The following is a 6,565-nucleotide window of genomic DNA, read 5'->3' on the forward strand; positions in this document are numbered from 1 at the left end:
GCCTTGCCCCCCACTTCTTTATCAAAGTTCCTCCATGGCAATGCTTTGCTGCTGATCAGCTAAACCAGCCTGACTGGTAGTGATGAATACACACTTCTGTCTCATGCTTGAGAGGGCATGCAGCAAGTCACCATGGTTTTTTCCATGCAGAAGGAAGGTCCCAAGTTCAAGCCCCACTATTTCCAGTTAAATATATCTAATAACAAGTGGTGAGAAAGACCTCTGCCTAAGATCCTGGAGAGCTGCTGCCAGTCAAAGTAAACAGCACTGAGCTAGATGGACAAACAGCCTAACCAATAGGCATAAGGCAGCATTCACTCCATGTAAAGTCAGCTCTGGTAAGGTCACAAGGATGGGCATTCATCCATGCTTAGTATTCCCACTCCATACTCTGTTCCAAGGAAATTGAACAGGGCCTAAGAAGATTCTCAGCTTGCACCCCCCATGTCTTCTTAGTTAATGGGGCCCACTGAGGGCCTCCAAAACCTTAGACCCAGCCAGGAGAGACTGGCATATCAGGGTAAATTTTGTTGTGAAGCTGGACTCATATAGCACTGAATAATTTGTTGCTTATGCCTGCCTTTACTCTAAGTGTGTGTAGGATTACATCCACCTTGAATCATTCACCGAGCCCAACAAATTGTACAATAGCATGCAACCTTTGGAGTTTTCAACAGCTTTGCCCCTCTTTAAACGGGCATTAATAATAATAACGCTTTATAGCACTGGGCAAAGTACTTTGCAATAATTCTCTGCTTCAGGCTCTCGATAAATCTGCAGTGCATTCATTTGCACACATACAGATGTATGCACACACACACATCTCAGCGTGTGGTTGGTTGTCTGCGGTCAGTCAGAACTTTCCCCAGGGTGTTAGGCTAAATCTCTATTAAATGCTGGCATTGTCATGGAACTTACCACAAGAAATTACTGCTTTGATCCACTTTGCATGAAAAGGGAATTCTGTGTGGCATTTAGGGCATAGTATTTCCGGGTGAACAAAGATTTTTAAACTGGGAATCCAATACAGTGGTGCTGTCAGGAGGAAGGACTTCAAGAGGGTTGGGCTGTAGCTCAGCGGCAGAGAACATGCTTTGCATGTAGAAGGTCCCAGGTTCAGTCCCTGGCATCTCCAGACAGGGATGGGAAATGAATTCCTCTCCAAAAAACCTGGAGAGCTGCTTCCAGTTAGTGGCAACAGTGCTGAGCTAGATGGACTACGGGTTTGACTTTCTATGCAGGCAGATTATGATGTTCCCAAGTCCAGGGCCACACTCAGCAGAATGAGCAGGAGGGGCCCCCAACATGGCAAGGCACTTGGAAGTAAGGGAAGTACTACACATTACTATCTAAAGGGTGTGGGGGGGGTGTCATAAAACCATTAAATCCAGAATAAAAAAATCTAAGTGCACTATCCAATCTAGCTTGATGCTTGAGGCTGATTGTGCTTATGCCTTAGAGCACTGGCATCGACCAGGTATGTAATGGACATTTCTAACCTAATGTCTAGCTTTTTATTTTATTTTTATACAAACTACTTAAATTAATATCGGATTTGTGGGGGAGGTGATGGATTTTCACTGAGAACATAGCAACTGAGGTTTTTTAACACTATTCTCCATTGCTGTAGTCCGGATAAAAATTGCAACCCCCCCAGCCAGCAGGAGCGCCCCACCCCCAGCCCATCCCGCTGGGGCCTGTGAGAAGGGGTTGTTGAGACCTCAGGGGTGTGTGTGTGTGTGTGTGTGTGTGTGTGTGAGAAACCACCCCCGTACACTTCTAGAGCCAGTAGGTAGACTCGTAATCTTATGAACCGGGTTCGCGTCTCTGCTCCTCCACATGCAGGTGCTGGGTGACCTTGGGCTAGTCACACTTCTCTGAAGTCTCTCAGCCCCACTCACCTCACAGAGTGTTTGTTGTGGGGGAGGAAGGGAAAGGAGAATGTTAGCCGCTTTGAGACTCCTGAAGGGGAGTGATAAAGCGGGATATAGAATCATAGAATCATATCAAATCCAAACCCTTCTTCTTCTTCTACAGTGGCTCCCCACTCCCAGACGAGGAACCGTATCACCAAAGGAGGACACAACTTTGCATAACATCTGCATACTCTAATTTATATGAACAGATGCAAAATTTTAGATTATTTCAATAGAAATGCATCTCATTGTAATGGAGAAGACAGGTCATCTGTGTGCCTGCTGAGTTTTGTTGTCCAGGAGCTGATGTTGGGCAATCCCAGGGCACTTGCTCGTCCTCCTTATCATAGAACTGTAGAGTTCAAAGAGACCACCAGGGTAATCTAGTCCAACCCCCTATAATACAGGAGTCTTTTGCCCAATGTGGGGCTCAGACCCATTGACCCTGAGATTAAGAGTCTCATGCTCTACTGAATGAGCTATCCCAGAGCTCTCCTTATGAATATGTATATATACTAGGCGAACTAGACAGCCCTTTGCAGAGGAGGTCTCCTGTAAAGGAGGTCACAGGGACACCCTGCACACCACAGTCCTCTCTCCTCTTACCTCTGGTTTTAATTTTTCAAAAGGCACTGCAGTGGTTTGCAGTGAGGAATTTGATGTCACATCAGTTTGACCCGAAAACAGATCTTATTTATTTAATTTAACAAAATTTACACACTGCTTGACTGTAAGAAAACCTCCAGGTGGGTTACAAAAATATAAAATAAAACATTAACATTATTGATTAAAAAAAAATCCAATTAAAAGCAGGTGTTTTAAAACATTCAAAAGATGAATAAAATCATAGCTAATATAATATAATGCAGTAGCTGTATGGCTGGATAGGCTTGCCTAAACAAATATGTCTTATGCAGGCAATAATGTGGTGAAGGTGCATAACTGAATGTCAATAGGCAGTGAGTTCCAAGGTCTAGCTGCTGCCACACTAAAAGATTGGTTTGCTACAATTGCAAGGCAAGTATTACTGTATGTGGCATTTGTAACAGTGCCAGTTCCGCAGATTAAAACAGTTGAGGGTGCATATACAAATAGTAACACCTTGAACTTGACCCAGTAGCAATTGAGCAACGTGTGCAAATCTCTGAGCAGAGGTGTTACACCCTTAAGGGATTTCACTCCTGTTAGCAATCGTGCTGCAGCATTCTGCACTGAGGCCTGTAAATCAAGTGCAATGGAAGACAAACACACAGTGCATTGTGATGTCGCGGCGGCTAGCCAAGAGATGCCCATGTTACTTGCATAATGGGTTTTTGTTTTTGACAATATTGTGAACAATTTCATTCCTGGTTTGCAAGGTAAGAACTAACAGAGCTAGGAGAGTGTGAAGGAACCATTTGAAAATGCTGCCACCCTCTGGAGAAAAAATAATTTCCCAACACAGAAACTGCTGTTCAATCTAGAAGTGTCACAGAATTGGATGTACAAGAAGAAAAGGGGTTTTCACCAGTAATGTTAAGATTGCAATCCTAGAAGCATTTCCATGTACATAGATGGCACTGAATTTGATTGGGCTACCTTCTGAAAAAGCATCCATACAGTAAGGTTACAAGCCTCTTGAACCCACTTGCACAGAAGTAAAAAGGGTAAAGGTAAAGGACCCCTGACAGATAAGTCCAGTCGCAAACGACTCTGCAGAGTTTTTCTGGGTCATGTGGCCAGCATGACTAAGCTGCTTCTGGCAAAACCACAACAGGACACAGAAACGCCATTTACCTTCCCGCCAGACTAAGGGAGCTCACCCCGTCACAGGGATTCGAACCGCCAACCTTCCGATCAGCAAGCCCTAGGCTCAGCGGTTTAGACTACAGCGCCACCCGCATCCCTCTTTGCACAGAAGTATATTCCACTAAATCTAGTGGGGCTGGAATTTAAATAAATTCATTCAGACACAGGCTAGAAGAGTGTTTTGTGGGAGTGGGGTCTCACTCGAATATGTATGCTAATGGAAGATAAAACACTATTATTAAACCAAACATATCCTAGTTTTATGGACTTGAGTCCACCTCATTCTAGACCTGACTAGAGTCCATATGGTCAGACTATGGGTAGATCCACATCATACATTTAAAGCACATGGCTTTCCCCCCCAAAGAATTCTGGGAGCTGTAATTTAAGGGTGGTGGCAACTGGAGCTCTATAAGGATGAAATTACAATTCCCAGGCTTCTTTGTAGAAGTCACATATTTTAAATGCTTGTTGAATGTGCTTTGAATCAGGGCTGTAGCTAGCGGGTGGTCAGGTGGGCCCCCGCCAGGGGCGCAGGTGAGGGGGCGCACAAAATTGGCTAATAATATGTCCATAAATATGTCTATAAAAAAAATATTGATTATTGCCTCATAAGAAAAGGTTTTAAATAGAGAGTGAATTAAATGGGGGGGGGGGTTGGAGGAGAGGCAGAAAGAAGAGCTAATTTGTCAGTGGCTAGGGGGCGCAATCTGGACAGTTCGGCCAGGGGCGCAATATAACCTAGCTACAGCTCTGCTTTGAATGTATGGTGTGGACCTGCCCTATATTTCTGACGTACAAAACATCAGAGGGGTAATTGTGATGGCCTGTTGCAGCTTAAATAGGGATTCTCGAGAAAACTTAAATGCTAACAAATACATGGCACAAGCAATCATGGACTAGAGAGTCCACTTACTGTATTTAGATGGATGTGATGCAGTGGATTGCCCACATAAACTTATGCTGCGATACATTTCTTAATCTTTCAGATGCTTTGATTCTATTTCTGACTCATTTGGTGTGCTGCAATCTTACATCAATCCTATGCATGTTTACTCAGAAGTAAGCTCTATTGAAGTCAAGGGGCTTTGCTGCGAGGACAATAAGATAAGTCAAACCTTTGCTTAGTGCAAACATGATACTTTGAAAAGCACTGGGGAGGAGCCAAGTGGCTGCACACTTCTTTCTGGGAGACCATAGTTTTATAAGGTCCTGGTAAGCCATAGTTTGGTTTACCATGTCATGAGAATGAGGCCTAAATCTACAGCAGAAAGCAGTAAGGGTTCAAAGGCTAAAAATGTCTTATGAGGCTCAAAGTAAACATCTCGAGCTCTTTTGTTTGCTTTCTTCTAGTTCTTGAGCTGGAGGGAGAGGCAAACCTTTCATCTTCTCTGCTAGATCAATATAAAAGCCAGATACTGTCAGTGTCAACCTTGGGTATTTTCACACCTGATGTTTTTCTTCTTTTGAACTGTTTTATAACTTGCTTTTCAGCTTCAAAACAAGCTCCTCAATGTGAGAAACAAAAAAGTTAAGAACTACTTATACAAAAAGAAATCACGATAGCAGCAAAATATAAAAGACAGAAACAAATTTAGAGAAGCAAATCTATACATGCCCTGGTCATTGTAAAGTACCACAAGACTGTTTAGTGTTTGCTATAAGATGCATGCAGAGCAGCCCTATGCAAGTGTATTCAGAAGTAAATACCATCAGGTTCAATGGGCCGTACTTCAAAATACAAAGGATTACAGCTGTGCAGTCCAATTCTATGCAAAAACAATGAAGTGTCCTGTCAGCACCATAAAAGTTAGTATTTTATTTTTTGATACATTTCTATACCACACTTTGCGCAAAGGCCACAAGGTTTTTTTCTCTGCATGCAGCATAGCAAACAACATGACATACATACGGACCATAATATGCATAAAAAGAACTGAATTGGTACAAGTACCATCAAATTGTTCATAATTGTTTTAAGTCCCTGATATCATCATTTGAAAACTGGCTGGAAGAGGCGCTTTTCCACCTGTTTCTCAGGAGGAAAGCAATGGTGTGGTTAAACACATCTCTGGGAGAGAAAGCTTTCCGCAGATGTGGAGCCACCACTGAAAAGACCCTTTCATGGGTCCCGGTGGTTTGCATCTCATCCTGCACAGTGACCACCAGTCAGGCCTCATTCACTGACCTTAAGGTACATGCAAGTTGATAGGTGTGAAAGCATGTTCTTAGATCTGGGATGGGAAACCTTTGGCCCTTCCATCATCCCTGACAATCGCCCACGCTTGCTGAGTCTGATGGGAATTGTTCAGCAACATCTGGAGGTCCAAAGGTTCCCACCCCATCTTAGATATTGGGGGCCCAATAGAGTCGTGACTATGACTTTCATGAACCATTTCATCAGCTGCATGGCAAGCTGTTATGAGATGAGAGGCAGATATGAGAAAAAGCAAAATAAGGGATGCTATTACAAACTCAGGCTGGAAAGCCTAGCAATGCAAGATGTAAGTGTTACTTTGCAGGGCACAACTTCAATTCAAGATCCACATTTAAAAAATAAATGAGTTATCTGAGTGAGCTCTGCATTCCTGCATTGCAGGGTTGGACTAGATGACCCTTGGGATACTTTTCAACTCTACAAATATATGATCAGGCAAAGTCTTCAAGGGTGCCATTGTGCCTGCAGGTGCCACACTGGTAACCCAAGTCTGTTACTGTTTTCTATAGCCATCCTTTGGACTCTCTTCAGTCCAAGTCTGATGGTGTCATATGAAGCCTATACATGTATACTCAGAAATAAGTTGAATATGTGGGACTTCCTCAGAGTTTGTTGCAAAAGGACTGCAGCTTAACACAGAACC

This window comes from Podarcis tiliguerta, assembly GCF_965153285.1.
Source record: "Podarcis tiliguerta genome assembly, chromosome: 8".
NCBI lineage: Eukaryota > Metazoa > Chordata > Lepidosauria > Squamata > Lacertidae > Podarcis > Podarcis tiliguerta.